Genomic DNA, 20,486 nt, shown 5'->3' on the forward strand with positions numbered 1-20,486 from the left:
AGTCGCTTCATCGCTGAACACGATGCGTTGTGTTATCTATCATTGCCAATAGCATCAAGAATCTCGTTACAAAATGCCACACGTTTGCGTTTGTCATCAGGACGCAGAGCTTGTAACAGATGTAACTTCTACGGCTTCATAACCAACCGACAATCAAAACACGCCAAATTATTGTTGAAGGCAGTTGTAACTCATGAGTGGGACGACGAGTTGATTTTGGAGGACTAGGTTGCAAAGCAGTTCGAATTCGTGCAATATTTTCTTCAGGAACACGAGGGCGGCCAGGACTCTTTCCTTATACACATCCTGTATCTAAAAACTGTCGATACCATCTGCGAATGTTCCACCCATTCGGAGGATCAATTTGGTACCTCAACCTGAAACGTCTTTGCACTGTAATCACTAAATTACAATTCACAAACTCGAGAACACAAAATGATTTCTGCTGTGGAGCAGCCATTTTAAACATATGACGGTTACCAAGCAAAATAGAAGACAACTGACATCTGGCGGCTATTCGTATTAACTAGACTATGAATTCGTTTCTCCAATAGCCGTGCCGAGGCGCAGCGATCGATAGTTTGGACAAAATAATACTTTGTAATACATGTATTCTTTTTGAAACACCCTGTATTACTCCAAGCATGTTGTTGTTGTTGTTGTGGTCTTCAGTCCTGGTTTAGCTCTGATGCAGCTCTCTCTGCTACTCTATCCTGTGCAAGCTTCTTCATCTCCCAGTAATTACTGCAACCTACATCCTTCTGAATCTGCTTAGTATATTTACCTCTTGGGCTCCCTCTACGATTTTTACCCTTCACGCTGCCCTCCAATACTAAATTGGTGATCCCTTGATGCCTCAGAACATGTCCTACGAACCGGTCCCTTCTTCCTGTCAAGTTGTGTCACAAACTCCTCTTCTCCCCAATTCTACTCAATACCTCCTCATTAGTAATGTGATCTACCCATCTAATCTTCAGCATTCTTCTGTAGCACTGTATTTCGAAAGCGTGGCTACACTCCATAAAAATACTTTCAGAAACGACTTCCTGACACTTAAATCTATACTCGACGTTAACAAATTTCTCTTCTTCAGAAACGCTTTCCTTCCCATTGCCAGTCTACATTTTATATCTTCACTACTTCGACCATTATCAGTTATTTTGCTCCCCAAATAGCAAAACACCTTTACTACTTTAAGTGTCTCATTTCCTAATCTAATTCCCTCAGCATCACCCGACTTTTGCTGATGTGTGTATTTGCTGCCAACGTTTGTGCCCTGGAATTCAGCGAACTGTATAATCCCAGATAAAGTTCTTTCACTTCGACTGCCTCAACCTGGACAGACGTACAGAAAGAGTGAACTGCCAAGGCCGACGTTAAATCTGCCACAATTTCGTAAAATGAAGAAAATTTGATTAGTTGCATAGTGTATCATGTTAGCCGTAACTTCCTGTACTTCGTTTTGTGTTTCTGGCGCCAACCAAGTATCGAGGCACACAGCCAGATCTTCGATTCTGGCACGTAGTTCTTCCTTTCATCGAGAGAAATCATGAGATTTCCAGTAACGGTTTCATGACCTCCTTGTGCGTTTCCTCTTCGATCCTGTAACGAGGGTGAACCGATATATGCTAGTAAAACTGTTCTAGCTTTCTCCTCGTTCGCCGCTCGGGATTAGCCGAGCGGCCTGAGGCTCTGCAGTCATGGGCTGTGCGGCTGGTCCCGGCGAAGGTTCGAGTCCTCCCTCGGACATGGGTGTGTGTGTTTGTCCTTAGGATAATTTAGGTTAAGTAGTGTGTAAGCAGTTAAGTCCCATAAGATTTCACACACATTTGAACATTTTTCTCCTCGTTCTCCAGAAGATGTCACGCTAGTTGATCAGTCGCAGGAGTGCCATTTTGCACGTCGCTAAATATTTGCGACAGATTCTAGTTGAAAAAGACTCTTTTCGTGTATTTTGAACTTTTCTGTAGCTTCTTTCCACTTACGAGAACATTCCATTACGAAAGCAGTTTCTTTTTGTTCTCTTCTATTGCTCATTATATGGAAAGACCTACGGCAGTCATAGCAGAGAACGCTGCCATCTTTTCTTCACAATGTTGCCACGGATAAGATACAAACTATTCCGATTTACAGTGTCTTCCATTCCCTCGCGGAAATTTATGACAAGACAACGGAGAATGTAGTTGGAATTACAAGACTTTAACAGTGACTGACAGGTAGTAGCTTCAATGATGGAACCGTTTGATTTAGTTATAAGCGCCATTGGCTTCAATCACCCCTGAGATAGCATGGGAAAGAGAGCAGGCAAAATCCAAACCGTGGTGCGAGACACAGGAGGCTCATGTTCGATCGGTGGACACATCGACCGCCAAAGCTGTAGCACGTGATAATCACCTGTCACGCCAAGGCTCGTTTGCGGCAGATATGTAAATAAAAGCCCAATGGAGTTCAGTATAGCATGTTATTGCCTCCCAGCTTTGTGAAAATAACCTGACATTTTCGTCCCAAAGTACATCAGAATTTATGACATGTAGTGAAATCAGCACTCTGACTTGCCGTAATATACCACAAAATTCGAGATTTTTTTTTTTTAAAAAAAATCTACATATCGAGCAACTAGGATCACATAATAACAACTATTCTTCTTCTTCTTTCTTTGTTGTTTCCTATTTCTACAGTACTCCTTTACATTATCTCCATGTTGTCTTTTCCTTTATTATACCATGTTGTTCCCTCTCTTCTTGTTCTCCTTCTGTTATGAAAGCTTTCTAAATTTAGTATCTTCTTCTAAGAAAGTTTTTTTTCTGTTATTCAGATTATATGATGTTGTTTCTTTCTAATTTTTTTCTTATTGCTGTAATCCACGCTATTGTTGACTTCTTTTTCTTGACATAAAAGAATATTTGCTTCATTATCTTGTTCCCCTTAATTCAGTAGAGTTGTCCAACAAAGGTTAACGTTCCATTCGCCATTACGTCTGATTTTCCCTGCATTTCATGGTAGATCTTCTCATTACTTCTCATTTTCCAACCATTTGTAGTTTGTATTACATGTATTGTTTACTGTTTTCTTAATAATTCGTATTCCAGATATCTCTATTTTTTCCAGATTATGGTTTATCGAATTTTCTCATGTTCAGAAAACAGAAGGAACGATCTATTTTACTCGGTAAAAATTTTCTAAGGTCAAGATCGCATAAATATTTCTTTATTTACACCAACCGGTTTCCAGAGACTTTGCTGTCGTCTTCGGATGTCCAAATCTTCAATTTTTTAAAAATTTTGTTATAAAACGTGTTCATCTTGAGTAGGAGCTTCACGACAAATTGTCATGTTAGTGGCAAAAGGTAGTACATCATACAAAGGTTTGTCATAAATAAAACAATTAATATCAAAAAGCACATGGTGCACATGTCCATATACAGGGTGTTTCACTAAATGTGTTTGCTCTGTAACTTACGAAGCAATAGGCGACGGAAATATCTATTGCGGTAGGTCACCATAAGAAACGTTACTCTGTCCGCGGAGCTGTGAACATAGTTTATTTTGTTATTATCCAAAGAGTCACAACAAAAATATATAATTTTTTAAATGGAACAATAGTTGTTTCTATCATACACCAGTAACACCAGCTGTGTATACATCAATTTAAATTACATTCCTATCGCTTTTAGTTTTGGAGCTACAACCCTTCAAAGTTTCAGGGGCAAATACTACACAAGCTGCGCATATCACAATGCGCCTTCTAAATGTGGTGCGGCCGAGTTGTAACGTCGCCGGTGTCACGGAGCGAGAAGCTTCCTCGATGCGCTGTTTAGACTGCCGACTGTCGCCGCACACGGCCGTATACCCGACAGTTCGAGCCACATAAACGGGGCTCAATATACCACAGTTACTGACATCGAAAACGAGTACGTTGACACGCTGCTGATGCTCGGCGATTGCCGACACGATGCCACTGAAGCAACCATGGCGTACGCCGTGAGATATCCGAGGCGAAGAGCTCCGGCAGCCATTACGTTCTTACGTGCCGAACAACGACTTCGGGAAACAGGCAGCTTGGTAATGCGCCGCAGTAACAGACGAAGAACTGCAAGAAGTGAGGCGACGGAGGTGTTTGTTTTAGCTACAGTACACCACGATTCTCATGTCAGCTTACGAGCCGTTGCTGCAGTCGCTGGTGTCAGTCTCATATCTGTGTGGTGTGTAGTACACGGCCACAGGTTTCACATGTACTGCCTGTCACTGACCCAGGAGCTGCATGGGAACCATTTCCGTGCGAGAGTTACATTCTGTGTATGGGCCATACGTAATTTCACGCTGGAGTCTTTACAAGGTGTTATGTTCTCTGATGAGTCCACGTTCACAAATGATGGTGCAGTGAATCGCCATAAAATGCTCTACTGGGCCGCAGACAATCCTCGGTTGGTACGACCTGTCGACCATCAACGTAGGTGGTCTATTAACGTATGGTGTGGAATCCTTGGGGATGAAATCATCGGTCCACACTACTTCCCAGGTACATTGACAGGTGAGTTATATCGCGCGTTTATAGTCGACAGTTGGGTGGTCTCCTTGAACATGTGTGTCTACACACGGGAGTCCATATGTGGATGCAGCACGATGGTCACCCAGCTCATTCTTTGCCTGCTGTTGTGGAAGAACTAAACAACAGGTTTGCAGGAAGGTGGTTGGAGCACCATGGTCCTCATTCATGGCCCGCAAGGTCGCCCGATTTAACACAATTAGATTTCTTTTTTGGGGGATGTCCAAAGGATAGCGTTTATGTCACTGTGACCACGTGCCAGATGATCTAAAACGGCGCATCGGGGACGCATGTTGCTCCGTGACACCGGCGATGTTACATCTCGTCCGCAGATCCTTTCGAAGGCGCATTGCATTGTGCATTCAGGAACATGGACGCACATTTGAACATCTCATTTAAATCAACTTCCCACCGCCAGAACATCCATCACCCACCGCACAGCCACGTATTATGTACAGCGTGTGGTATCTGCCCCTGAAACTTTGAAGGGTTGTAGCTCCCAAACTGAAAGTGATAGGAATGTAATTTAAATTGATGTACACACAGCTGGTGTTACTGATTCCAGTGCATGATTGAAACAACTATTGTTCCATTTAAAAAATTGTATCCTTTTACTGTAACTCTTTTTGATAATAACACAATAAACTACGTTCATAGCTCCGCAGACAGTGTAACGTCTCTTATGATGACCTACCGCAATAAATATTTCCGTCGTCTATTACTTCGTAACTTACAGAGCCAAACACATTTAGTGAAACACCCTGTATGTAGAGCATTAAAATCACAGTACACATTAAATTTCACAGTAGCACATCTGTTTATGTTAGCTGGACGTGTTCCAATCAATGGCCGGCTGCTGTGGCCGAGCGGTTCTAGACGCTTCAGTCTGAAACCGTGCTGCTGCTACGGTCGCAGGTTCGAATCCTGCCTCGGGCATGGCTGTGTGTGATGTCCTTAGGTTAGTTAGGTTTAAGTAGTTCTAAGTCTAGGGGTCTGATGACCTCCGATGATAAGTCCCATAGTGCTTAGAGCCATTTGAACCATTTTTTTTGTCCCAATCAATGAAGATCCACTTTAGTAGGCGTAAAAAGTAGGACTCTGACCATTTCAATAATTCCGCAGTAATTGATTCTTTAACAGTTCCTTTGTTCTCACTGAGTGTTTTGATGGATTTATGAATGTCTAACCCTGTTGGTGCGAAATCTTCCTCAAGATTTTCTGGTACTGCTGAAAATTCTGAGTTGGTTGTTGGAACTGGACAGTTTAAAAAGCTTTCAAAAATTTTTATAAATAAAGAAATATTATAGATTTATTTAGAAAGTTTCTATTGTTTATCTTTAAGCTTCACATGCATATAAACATATTGGTAATATCGATGTGGCACAGTGTTTACGTTGCAGTTATTTTTAGTCAAGCCATATGTTCTTTCCATATTATTAATCCATACATTTTTCTAGTCTATTCCGCTGTAGGTTCTTCCAAGGTATTTAAATTTACTAACTCAATCTATTTATCTATTTGTGTTTCTATGTATTTTGATGTACTTTATTACATTTGTCGCGAACTTCGTTTTCCAGCTAAAATTATATGAGCAGTTCCATAGCAGTTCTTTCCAGAAGATTTATTTGTGGAACTGCTTCTGTCTGATTTCCTAAAATTATTACAAAATTATCTACAGAAGCGAAACAGTATAACTGAGTTCGATTTCCTTCCCGGAGTTGTTGATTCAATTATGTGATCTTTAGCTCAAAATCCACGTCCTTTTTTTATAAAACACAGTTAAACAGTGCAGATAACATCGGTTTTATTTCATATGGTTGAAATATTTCTTTCATATATTTTACTTTAGATTCGTATTTTTTGAGTTTCGTGAATTTTGTTTGTTGATTCTGCCTTAAGATCTAAGTAGCTAATGATTTTATCTATTATTTCTCTGTCTACATGCTGTCTTGAAATCAATAAATGAGACAGTTACAGGTTTGCTGGTTAAAATTCTGTTGCAAATTATCGACTTAAGTTCTCTGCAGGATGTTCTCTTTCGCGAAACAGCTTGATATTCTCACAGTTTTAGTTTCTTTATCTCTGGTCAGCAGAATTTTTGATAAACTTTTGGATGCTACTGGTAGAAGTGACATTCAAGTGTAATTGTTGACATTTTGTTTGCCTCCATTTTTATGTTGTGGGTGAATTAATGCCATTTTCCACGTTCTTCAGGATTTTCCAGTTTTCCAAATTTCCTCAAAAACAAGTGTATATCTCTTGTTATCTTTGATTTTGACCATTTCAATAATTCCACTGTAATTGATTCTTTAACACTTGAATTGTTGTTTTTGAGTGTTTTGACGACTTCATCAATTTCTAATCTTCTTGGTGGAAGTCTTCCTCAAGATTTTCTGGTACTGCTAAAAATTCTAATTTAGTTGTTGGAACTAGCCAGTTTAAAAGTATGTCAAAATTTTTTGTTAGTATTGCACAACTTTTTTGTTATTTAATACATGTTTACAGCGCTGTAGCTTGTTTTTCACTGGCGCTCACGTGTATTTTACATTTATACAACATATAGTTTCTACCAAGTTCACCATTTCACTACGATCCTTGATACAACACACTCACAGTCTCAAACAGGCACACTTGCACCTAATTAGCTGGGAATTTGACGAAAAGAACAATAGCTCTTCGATGAGCCGGATCTCAAACCGTCCGCTCTTCTCCTTGAAGTAGGTAACGCAAAGTGCAAATAAAAACAAAAACTGCTTCACCAGGTCAGAGAAGAAGTCTCAATTGAGCGCTCCTAAAACGTACAGCAAATAAAAACCAAATTACAGCGAGTGTAGGATTTGTATTCCTAAAATATATACCTAGCAACTCGTGCCTTACACAAGGCTTTGTACTACTTGTAGACCTTGTCTTTTTCGTAGTCATCTCTCTGCCGCCTTCACTGTTCCGTATCTCAGAACAACCTACTCATTCTCTGTTCTGTCCCTTTCCCATGTTTCAGTTAGTCATTGTCTAACTGTCTCTTTGGAACTCTCAACAACTTACAGTTGTTATAAATTGTCCAGGTTCCATGTACTTATTTTCCTAGCTTTCTTTAATTTCTCTAGTTGTAATCTGCTTTCCATAAACAATACTTTATGGTCAGAGTCAACATCTGTTCCTTGAAATTTACTGCAGTTTAAAAATCTATTTTCAAAATCCCTGCTTTGTTATTGTTGTGCTCCACGGTCCGAGGACTGGTTTGACGATTCCTTGATGCCTCAGGATATCTCCTGTCAAAAGTTTAGTAGTATTAATCTGTCTTGCCATTATGCGAGGGTTATTCGGAAGTAAGGGATAATGGCTCATGAAAAGGCAACCACAGTGAAAATACGATGAAGCTATGCATAGATGCGTTGTACAATGTCTCTGGTATGGATAGTGTTAGGTAGCTGTTCTCGGTTCTGAGAGCAAAGTCAGCTCGTAGAGATGCCAAGAAAATAGTATCTCCCGCCAGTATGGGTGTCTGCCGAGAGATTTCGCCTGATTTTATGTAATCCCACGTAACGAAACTGTCATGCATTTTCTTCTTCATGACAGTTCTCATCTGCACAGTCCAGGGGCAATGAGGAGGCTCCTGCGGCGTTTTCGATGGGAAGTGTTTGATAACCCACCATACAGCCCGAACTTGGTTTCCGCTGATTTTCATCTCTGCTCAAGTGAACTGCTGGCTATGAAGACAACAGCAGACAACTAGCTGCAATCAAGCAGTGAACATTATCGGAAAGCTCCGCAGGCTGCCTTCTACGACGAGGTTATTGCAAAGTTGGTACAACGCTTTGACAGAAGTCTAAGTCGAAGTGGTGACTATGTAGAGAAGTAGCTGGAAGGTATAACTGATTACTGCAGATAAAAAAGTTTTGATTTTCACTGTGGTTTCGATTTCATGTTCGATCGTTACGTACTTTCGAATAACCCTCTCATAATCAATCTAAAATCTTACGATATCTCCAGGTTACTTCCACCTAGACAAATATCTTTTGCGATTTTTAAACCAAGTGTTAGCAGTGATGCAATTTTGCTCTGTACGAAATTATGCCATGTAGTATCGCCTTGCATTACTTTTCCCCGATCAATTCTCCCTTCTCCTTCTTCTCCTATTATAAAATTCGAGTCTCCAAACCATTTTATTTTACGTTTCCCTTAGGGTAACGAATTATTCCTTTTAGCTCATCATGTATTTTTCCACTCTGTTCATCTGTAGAGTTAATACACATATATACTTGCACTACTGTACTGGGCTGTATCCAGTCTTTAGTCCTGCTGAATCATTAATCGAGTTATCCATGTTTGCTTGCGTAAGATGTCTGTGTAACATTTTCTTGTCTGATCTCGTCAGTCCTTCCTATGCTCTGTTGGACTGGATGTGACCGTATACTACTTCTTGTCGTGGGCTTCATACAGCTGTCGCCACATCTGGTATCACTGTCGAAAAACCGCCTCGATCTAGCTATTTTTCCTCATACTCTTCTATTCCTCTTCTCCTCATTGTTTCCTGGAAACTCCTAAGCCACCCTTTTTGTGGTTTTCCTCTTCCTTTTCTTCTAGGAGGGTGCCATGAAAGAACTCTCTTTTGTCATTTGTCTTCTTCCATTCTTTTGACATGTCCTAACCATCCTAGCTGTCTTTTTTCTGTTCTGTCCTTAATACTATAATGAGTCTGCGTCATTTCTCTTATTTACTAATTTCTCACGGGATCAAGTCGGTAAATTCTATATGCTCAACCTCAAGCGGTCTATTTCTAAGGCTCTATGTCTCTTTATTTCTTTGAGTGAGTTCCCAACCCTGTCTCCCACAACTTGTTACTGGTTCCACTATCGATCTGTGTAATCGCATTTTAAACTTTAAACTCGTTTTGGAGAACCAGGATTTAATTTTTGGATTATCTGTCACATTTTCCCATGTGATCGAATACTATCTAGATACTTAAACTCTTTACAGGCTTTGATTTGATGTCCCCCATTCTGCAAGTTACTTCCCCCCCCCTCCTCAACGACCTGATCAACAGCATAGAATGGTGTATACAAACACTGTTTCCCTACTTCAATCCGATTCTCATGTACCTATTACGCCAGAGATCTAGTGCCTTCTGCACATATGTATTAAAGGGTGTGGAAGAGAGACAACATCCTCGTTTCAGTCCTTTAGTTATTCTAAAGGCCTCACTGGGCCTTTAAAAAGCTTCCCCGCCCCTTCAGACTGATAATAGCATGTTTACTCTTTGTTATACCTCTTTCCTCAACCCTACAAGTATTTTCCATGCTGCCGCCATTTTTGTGCCCTTTCCATGCATCCTCATTTTTTCTTTTGTACGTGTCCTTTTTCACTTCTGTACTTTTTCTTGAATGCTTCGAGTCTACCATCGTGAGGGAGGGGGGGGGGGCAGCTTTACCTGTCGTTTTGGCTGCCCCAGTGTTTCAAACGCTGCTTCATGTACGCACTTTTTAACTGCTTGATACATATGCTCCGCTCTTCCTTCTTCTAGGTGCTCCACTTTGCTTACTAACCGTAATTTATAAAGTAATTTACATGCTCTTGTTTTAGACTATCTAAATTATATTTCATAGTATCCATTGTTCTCGTAGGAATATTTACGTATTTAATTTATCTTTGCCGCTTAGGTGTTGCTACCAGCTTTGCATTTAACAAGAAGTGGTCTGAATTGCACCCATGTACACTCTAACACCACTTTTTTATGTTGCAATTTTTATTTTGAATAATGTAATCTATTACTGATCTGATATTTCTGGAAGGACTGTCTCATGCATACGTATGGATCTGCTTGTAAGGGAAGGAACCATTTAAAATTTTCAAGGCCAGTGCCTCAAATATATCTAATCCATTGTCGGTGGTCATCCATATTCCTCCATTACAATCTCCTATTAAAATTTTTTCTTTGTGTGCGAGTATTCTCTCTAGCACTTTTGTTAATTTCGGGTAAAATTCATCTCATTTATAGGTGTATAAGCTACGACACCCCCCCCCCCCCCCCGCCCATGAACCATGGACATTGCCGTTGGTGGGGAGGCTTGCGTGCCTCAGAGATACAGATAGCCGTACCGTAGGTGCAACCACAACGGGGGGTATCTGTTGAGAGGCCAGACAAACGTGTGGTTTCTGAAGAGGGGCAGCAGCCTTTTCAGTACTTGCAAGGGCAACAGTCTGGATGATTGACTGATCTGGCCTTGTAACACTAACCAAAACGGCCTTGCTGTGTTGGTACTGCGAACGACTGAAAGCAAGGGGAAACTACGGCCGTAATTTTTCCCGAGGGCATGCAGCTTTACTTTATGGTTAAATGATGATGGCGTCCTCTTGGGTAAAATATTCCGGAGGTAAAATAGTCCCCCATTCGGATCTCCGGGCAGGGACTACTCAAGAGGATGTCGTTATCAGGAGAAACAAAACTGGCTTTCTACGGATCGGAGCGTGGAATGTCAGATGTCTTAATCGGGCAGGTAGGTTAGAAAATTTAAAAAGGGAAGTGGATAGATTAAAGTTAGATATAGTAGGAATTAGTGAAGTTCGGCGGCAGGAGGAACAAGACTTCTGGTCAGGTGACTACAGGGTTATAGACACAAAATCAAATAGGGGTAATGCAGGAGTAGGTTTAATAATGAATAGGAAAACAGGAATGCGGGTAAGCTACTACCAACAGCATAGTAAACGCATTGTGGCAAAGATAGATACGAAGCCCACGCCTATTACAGTAGTACAAGTTTATATGCCAGCTAGCTCCGCAGATGAAGAAATGAATGATGAAATAAAAGAAATTATTCAGATAGTGAAGGCTGACGAAAATCTAATAGTCATGGGTGACTGGAATTCGGTAGTAGGAAAAGGGAGAGAAGGAAACGTAGTAGGTGAACATGGATTGGGGCTACGAAATGAAAAGGAAGCCGCCTGGTAGAATTTTGCACAGAGCACAACTTAATCATAGCTAACACTTGGTTCAAGAATCATAAAAGAAGGCTGTACACATGGAAGAAGCCTGGCGATACTGACAGGTTTCAGATAGATTATATAATGGCAAGACAGAGATTTAGGAACCAGGTTTTAAATTGTAAGACATTTCCAGGGGCAGATGTGGACTCTGACCACAATCTATTGGTTATGATCTGTAGATTAAAACTGAAGAAACTGCAGAAAGGTGGGAATTTAAGGAGATGGGACCTGGATAAACTGACTAAACCAGAGGTTGTACAGAGTTTTAGGGAGAGCGTAAGGGAACAATTGACAGGAATGGGGGAAAGAAATACAGTAGAAGAAGAATAGGTAGCTTTGAGGGATGAAGTAGTGAAGGCAGCAGAGGATCAAGTAGGTAAAAAGACGAGGGCTAGTAGAAATCCTTGGGTAACAGAAGATATATTGAATTTAATTGATGAAAGGAGAAAATATAAAAATTCAGTAAATGAAGAAGGCAAAAAGGAATACAAACGTCTCAAAAATGAGATTGATAGGAACTGCAAAATGGCTAAGCTTGGATGGCTAGAGGACAAATGTAAGGATGTAGAGGCTTATCTCACTAGGGGTAAGATAGATACTGCCTACAGGAAAATTAAATAGACCTTTGGAGATTAGAGAACCACTTGCATGAACATCAAGAGCTCAGATGGAAACCCAGTTCTAAGCAAAGAAGGGAAAGCAGAAAGGTGGAAGGAGTATATTGAGGGTCTATACAAGGGCGATGTACTTGAGGATAATATTCTGGAAATGGAAGAGGATGTAGATGAAGATGAAATGAGAGATACGATACTGCGTGAAGAGTTTGACAGAGCACTGAAAGACCTGAGTCGAAACAAGGCCCCCGGAGTAGACAACATTCCATTAGAACTACTGACGGCCTTGGGAGAGCCAGTCTGACAAAACTCTACCATCTGGTGAGCAAGATGTATGAAACAGGCGAAATACCGTCAGACTTCAAGAAGAATATAATAATTCCAAACCCAAAGAAAGCAATTGTTGACAGATGTGAAAATTACCGAACTATCAGTTTAATAAGTCACAGCTGCAAAATACTAACGCGAATTCTTTACAGACGAATGGAAAATCTAGTAGAAGCCGACCTCGGGGAAGATCATTTTGGATTCCGTAGAAATGTTGGAACACGTGAGGCAATACTGACCCTACGACTTATCTTAGAAGCTAGATTAAGGAAGGGCAAACCTACGTTTCTAGCATTTGAGGACTTAGAGAAAGCTTTTGACAATGTTGACTGGACTACACTCTTTCAAATTCTGAAGGTGGCAGGGGTAAAATACAGGGAGCGAAAGGCTATTTACAATTTGTACAGAAACAAGATGGCAGTTATAAGAGTCGAGGGACATGAAAGGGAAGCAGTGGATGGGAAGGGAGTGAGACAGGGTTGTAGTCTCTCCCCCATGTCATTCAATCTGTATATTGAGCAAGCAGTGAAGGAAACAAAAGAAAAATTCGGAGTAGGTATTAAAATCCATGGAGAAGAAATAAAAACATTGAGGTTCGCCGATGGCATTGTAATTCTGTCAGAGACAGCAAAGGACTTGGAAGAGCAGTTGAACGGAATGGACAGTGTCTTGAAAGGAGGATATAAGATGAACATCAACAAAAGCAAAACGAGGACAATGGAATGTGGTCGAATTAAGTCCGGTGATGCTGGGGGAATTAGATCAGGAAATGAGACACTTAAAGTAGTAAAGGAGTTTTGCTATTTGGGGAGCAAAATAATTGATGACGGTCGAAGTAGAGAGGATATAAAATGTAGACTGGCAATGGCAAGGAAAGAGTTTCTGAAGAAGAGAAATTTGATAGCATAGAGTATAGATTTAAGTGTCAGGAAGTCGTTTCTGAAAGTATTTGTATGGAGTGTAGCCATGTATGGAAGTGAAACATGGACGATAAATAGTTTGGACAAGAAGAGAATAGAAGCTTTTGAAATGTGGTGCTACAGAAGAATGCTGAAGATTAGATGGGTAGATCACATAACTAATGAGGAAGTATTGAATGGGATTGGGGAGAACAGAAGTTTGTTGCACAACTTGAATAGAAGAAGGGATCGGTTGGTAGGACATATTCTGAGGCATCAAGGGATCGTCAATTTAATAAGGGATCACCAATTAGTATTGGAGGGCAGCGTGGAGGGTAAAAATCGTAGAGGGAGACCAAGAGATGAATACACTAAGCAGATTCGGAAGGATGTAGGTTGCGGTAGGTACTGGGAGATGAAGAAGCTTGCACAGGATAGAGTAGGATGGAGAGCTGCATCAAACCAGTCTCAGGACTGAAGACCACAACAACAACAAGCTCCGACAAAGATAATTTCGTGGCCGTAATTTGTAATTTGCACAGTCATAATTCTCTCTTCTATGCTTCTCATTGACGGCTATTGAAACCACTCTCTTCACCCTTTCCTCCTTTTTACCGTCACTGTGAAAATGAATGTTATCATTGTATCGATCTGACACAGGAAGCGATTTTTCACACACTTCGTTTCTTCGTTGATTTCTTAGTCACTGGTTTCCTCAGAATCTATTCTCGCATATCAAATGTCTATCACTATCCGTAGGAGTAATACATTAACTGATACGTCCAGTATTTGGCTCTACCTGAGCATAGCACTAAATCTTTCTCCATTTCTTTCTCCAGTTCAGCCTTATGAGTCTGTAACATTCACCACACTGTATCTGATTTAAACGTCGCTGCATTCAGCATGAAATTAAATCCTTATCTGTTTACATATTGGTGAATTCACTTCGATATGTCCCAGCTGTCTTTCTTCAGTCCACCAGCGTCGCAGCATTTCACTCATTCTTCCCAGAATCCCAGTCCGAGCACACTGATGGTTTTATAGCCTGCTGTAGGTGTGGGTAATTTGTTGATTCGAGTCATTGTCAGATGAGTCGAGTGTGCACCATCATTTAATTCGAATAATATACGAGGGTTGGAACTTTAATAGTGGCAACTATTTATTTACAGCTCGTACAAAATAAATACGGGTTTCAGAGGTTTCAGAGTCTTACTGACCTTCAAAGTAGTCACCAGCATTGTGTCTAACCCGTTGCTAGCGGTGTGGAAGTCGTAGGATACTCTTAGCAGTGCCAGTTGTGTTGACAGTTCGAGCGGCGCTGGTCGTAGGTTGCGTTCCAAAAATGAATAGCATAGAGACATAAGTGATGACAATTTCCGCAAGATCTGACCATCATTTTGCAGGACAATGCTCAAGCACCTACAGTGCAAGCTGTTACTGATTTGTTGGACTGATGGGGCTGCTAAGTGCTATTCCACCTACTGCACTTCCCTGACCTAAGCGCTCGTGAGCTCAACTCGATTTCTAAATGGATGAAACACATCACGGTATTCGCTTCAGAACTGGTACAAATTCGGCGGGCGATAGACCGCGCCGCTCGAACTGCCAACACAACTGGCACTGCTTAGAGTATCCTACGACTTCCACATCGCTGGCGACGGGTTATACACAATGCTGGTGACTACTTCGAAGGTCAGTAAGACTTTGAAACACGTATCTATTTTGTACGACCTGTAAATAAATAGTTACCACTATTGAAGTTCCAACCCTCGTATATTATTCGAATTAAATGTATAGGTGTATATAAATAAGTAAATCATTCGGTAAACCTCGTAGGGTCATCAATGTTGACGAAATCAAAGGGCTATTGTTTAAAGTAAATAAATCTCTATTAAACAATGCTTACACATATACAATTTAAGCGAACCCACATAATTGGTCGATTACAAAAAGATAAAACCTATTTATCAATAATTTGCGGATGTCGTACGACCAAACTGCGAGGTCATCGGTCTTCAAAAAATGGTTCAAATGGCTCTGAGCACTATGGGACTTAACATCTTAGGTCATCAGTCCCCTAGAACTTAGAACTACTTACACCTAACTAACCTAAGGACATCACACACATCTATGTCCGAGGCAGGATTCGAACCTGTCCCGCGGTTCCAGACTGCAGCGCCTAGAACCGCACGGCCACCGCGGCCGGCAGTCATCGGTCTCTTCCGATTAGGGAAGAATGGGGAAGGAAGTCGGCCGTGCCCTTTCAAAGAAACCATCCCGGCATTTGCCTGCAGTGATTTAGGTAAAACATGGGAAACCTGAATCAGGATGGCCGGATGCGAGTCCAGTGTGCTAACCACTGCGCCACCTCGCTCGGTTCTGGCGTATCTGACATTACTGCTCAACAAAAACGTTAAAGTATTTAACTCGCACTGACAAAATTATCCCAAATATAAGGTAACTTTAGAATATGTAACTCACGCTGCTGCTCGGCCTCTCAGCCACTAGACAGATTCACCAACGAAGACCGATCAACGCACAAAGAGCCCTCAGAAAGACACCGCGCCCTACTGCCCACCCTCAAATACTTTGTCACGTCACACACTACTGAATCCAACTGTAACCACCCTCTTTGTTATTTATTAGTTCTTTAGGCTAGCGGACAATTGAGAGAAGAGGGGTTATCCATTACACCCAAATACGAGGTGGCTGTCGAATTTTCCATGTGACTGAAGTCAATCTACGTACTGCTTCCTAAGCTCATACGGATCTATATTTAATGATATTTTCAAATGACAAAAGTAGCTCTATGGAAACAGTTTATTAATTCTTGAGGTAAGTAAACGGTCTCTAATTCGACACATACCTAAATTCAGACCACTCACTCCGTCTAGCGAGAACGTAAAATTTATCTTGAGAAGTCTTTCTGAAAGGTTGAACTAACTTACTGACACACATTATAACTTCTTACAAATCACATAATATCAACGATCACTTCGTTAATGTAGTTTTGGAGATTTAATTTCCACTTATAACTTTCGATTTCTTGCAAATAACTTGACAAAACTTCTTCCACAATTGCAGAATTACCTCCTACGTTCACAGAAGTCCTCAAAACCTTAATCGTGCGGATATTTCTTCAAATTAACGTAAACCGTTCCGACACTCGGCCGTACACTGACGCCATCATTGGCCACTCGTCCCAGACTGAACTGCTTCTTCCGCGTCTGCCTGAGTAGTGTACGCGGTCTAACGGAGGGACCCCCGCCCATAGGCGCGAACCGTTGCGTACCTTCTAGAAGGACAGCGATGTAATATCCACCGGAGGTAGATGTTTATGCTCGATTACTTATATCGACAATGGTACCCCTACACGAGTTAGACACTTGAGTAACGACCGTCTTAGAAACTTGGTACAGACATGTTAAGATACTACTACAAAATGAAGTATGCCCATATCGTTTTTCAGTGTGATAAAATTTACATAAAATCATAAATAAATACGATATACCAAATGCTGGGTAATCATCCACGAGAAATACGAGATTACGGTCTGACACACTCAATGGTGACTCAATTTTACTAGTCACAATGGAGGAGTTGTAGTATTGGCATATTTGCATGTAGACTTTTAATTAACTCCTCTATAATTCTTTAGACAACGCCTGAAGTGAAAGTAGCTTGTTGTAATGTTGCTGACGTCATTAGCTTCCATTGAATCCTTCATATGATCATATTGCTTCAGTGGTTCAGTTGTTATTAGTTTTTATGATCAATAGTAATGAAAAAGTTTCACATTTCATATATTTATCCCTAGAACTATGGTTGAAGTTGCAGTGAATTCGTCTCATTAGCACTATTTCTCTGGGGCACTCAGTTTTTTCTGTACCATGGTCTACATCTACATCTACCTTCATACTCCGCAAGCCACCTGACGGTGTGTGGCGGAGGGTACTTTGAGTACCTCTATCGGTTCTCCATTCTATTCCAGTCTCGTATTGTACGTGGAAAGAAAGATTGTCGGTATGCCTCTGTGTGGGCTCTAATCTCTCTGATTTTATCCTCGTGGTCTCTTCGCGAGATATACGTAGGAAGGACCAATATACTGCCTGACTCCTCAGTGAAGGTACGTTCTCGAAACTTCAACAAAAGCTCGTACCGAGCTACTGAGCGTCTCTCCTGCAAAGTCTGCCACTGGAGTTTATCATATCCCTAACGCTTTCGCGATTACCAAATGATCCTGTAACGAAGCGCGCTGCTCTCCGTTGGATCTTCTCTATCTCTTCTGTCAGCCCTATCTGGTACGGATCCCACACTGGTGAGCAATATTCAAGCAGTGGCCGAACAAGTGTACTGTAACCTACTTCCTTTGTTCTCGGATTGCATTTCCTTAGGATTCTTCCAATGAATCTTGTGGTGTCACCGCCAGACACCACACTTGCTAGGTGGTAGCTTAAATCGGCCGCGGTCCATTTAGTACATGTCGGACCCGCGTGTCGCCACTGTGTGATCACAGACCGAGCGCCACCACAAGGCAGGTCTCGAGATACGATATAGCACTCGCCCCAGTTGTACGACGACTTTGCTAGCGACTACACGGACGAAGCATCGCTCATTAGCCGAGCAGATAGTTAGCATGCATTGCTCATTAGCCGAGAGACAGTTAGAATAGCCTTCAGCTAAGTCCATGGCTACGACCTAGCAAGGCGCCATTAGCCTTACATAGCAAGTGATAGTTTGATAGTTATAGTATGAAATGTCTCATCCGGAATGCTGTATTCACAACAAGGATAAATAAAAGTTAAGTATTCGAGGAGCTGCATACTTTTCTTATTAGCATTCAATACTTATCCTGTTCCAGAATTCACGCCCGTCTGCGTTAGATAGCTTCCATTTCGGCCTCCTCTGTCTACAAGGTGTTGGCACATTTGCCAACACATCAAATCCCAGTCTGGCATCCGCTTTACAGACCATCAACTTTATATGATCATTCCATTTTAAATCACTCCTAATGCCTACTCCCAGATAATTTATGGAATTAACTGCTTCCAGTTGCTAACCTGCTATATTGTAGCTAAATGATAAAGGATCTTTCTTTCTATGTATTCGCAGCACATTACGCTTGTCTACATTGGGATTCAATTGCCATTCCCTGCACCATGCGTCAACTCGCTGCAGATCCTCCTGCATTTCAGCACAATTTTCCATTGTTACAACCTGTCGATATACCACAGCATCATCCGCAAAAAGTTTCAGTGAACTTCAGATGTTATCCACAAGGTCATTTATGTATATTGTGAACAGCTACGGTCCTACGACACTCCCCTGCGGCACACCTGAAATCACTCTTACTTCGGAAGACTTCTCTCCATTGAGAATGACACGCTGCGTTCTGTTATCTAGGAACTCTTCGATCCAATCACACAATTGGTCTGATAGTCTATATGCTCTTACTTTATTCGTTAAACGACTGTGAGGAACTGTATCGAACGCCTTGCGGAAGTAAAGAAACACGGCATCTACCTGGGAACCCGTGTCTATGGCCCTCTGAGTCTCGTGGACGAATAGCGCGAGCTGGGTTTCACACGATCGTCTTTTTCGAAACCCATGCTGATTCCTACAGAGTAGATTTCTAGTCTCCAGAAAAGTCATTATATTTGAACATAATACGTGTTCCAAAATTCTACAACTGATCGACGTTAGAGATATAGGTATATTGTTCTGCACATCTGTTCGACGTCCCTTCTCGAAAACGGGGATGACCTGTGCCATCTCCAATCCTTCGGAACGCTACGCTCTTCTAGAGACCTACGGTACACCAGTGCAAGAAAGGGGGCAAGTTCCTTCGCGTACTCTGTGTAAAATCGATCTGGTATCCCATCAGGTCCAGCGGCCTTTCCTCTTTTGAGCGATTTCAAATGTTTTTCTATCCCTCTATCATCTATTTCGCTATCTACACTCCTGGAAATGGAAAAAAGAACACATTGACACCGGTGTGTCAGACCCACCATACTTGCTCCGGACACTGCGAGAGGGCTGTACAAGCAATGATCACACGCACGGCACAGCGGACACAGCAGGAACCGCGGTGTTGGCCGTCGAATGGCGCTAGCTGCGCAGCATTTGTGCACCGCCGCCGTCAGTGTCAGCCAGTTTGCCGTGGCATACGGAGCTCCATCGCAGTCTTTAACACTGGTAGCATGCCGCGACAGCGTGGACGTGAACCGTATGTGCAGTTGACGGACTTTGAGCGAGGGCGTATAGTGGGCATGCGGGAGGCCGGATGGACCTACCGCCGAATTGCTCAACACGTGGGGCGTGAGGTCTCCACAGTATATCGATGTTGTCGCCAGTGGTCGGCGGAAGGTGCACGTGCCCGTCGACCTGGGACCGGACCGCAGCGACGCACGGATGCACGCCAAGACCGTAGGATCCTATGCAGTGCCGTAGGGGACCGCACCGCCACTTCCCAGCAAATTAGGGACACTGTTGCTCCTGGGGTATCGGCGAGGACCATTCGCAACCGTCTCCATGAAGCTGGGCTACGGTCCCGCACACCGTTAGGCCGTCTTCCGCTCACGCCCCAACATCGTGCAGCCCGCCTCCAGTGGTGTCGCGACAGGCGTGAATGGAGGGACGAATGGAGACGTGTCGTCTTCAGCGATGAGAGTCGCTTCTGCCTTGGTGCCAATGATGGTCGTATGCGTGTTTGGCGCCGTGCAGGTGAGCGCCACAATCAGGACTGCATACGACCGAGGCACACAGGGCCAACACCCGGCATCATGGTGTGGGGAGCGATCTCCTACACTGGCCGTACACCACTGGTGATCGTCGAGGGGACACTGAATAGTGCACGGTACATCCAAACCGTCATCGAACCCATCGTTCTACCATTCCTAGACCGGCAAGGGAACTTGCTGTTCCAACAGGACAATGCACGTCCGCATGTATCCCGTGCCACCCAACGTGCTCTAGAAGGTGTAAGTCAACTACCCTGGCCAGCAAGATCTCCGGATCTGTCCCCCATTGAGCATGTTTGGGACTGGATGAAGCGTCGTCTCACGCGGTCTGCACGTCCAGCACGAACACTGGTCCAAATGAGGCGCCAGGTGGAAATGGC

Source organism: Schistocerca americana, chromosome 1, assembly GCF_021461395.2.
Source record: "Schistocerca americana isolate TAMUIC-IGC-003095 chromosome 1, iqSchAmer2.1, whole genome shotgun sequence".
Classification (NCBI taxonomy): Eukaryota; Metazoa; Arthropoda; class Insecta; order Orthoptera; family Acrididae; genus Schistocerca; species Schistocerca americana.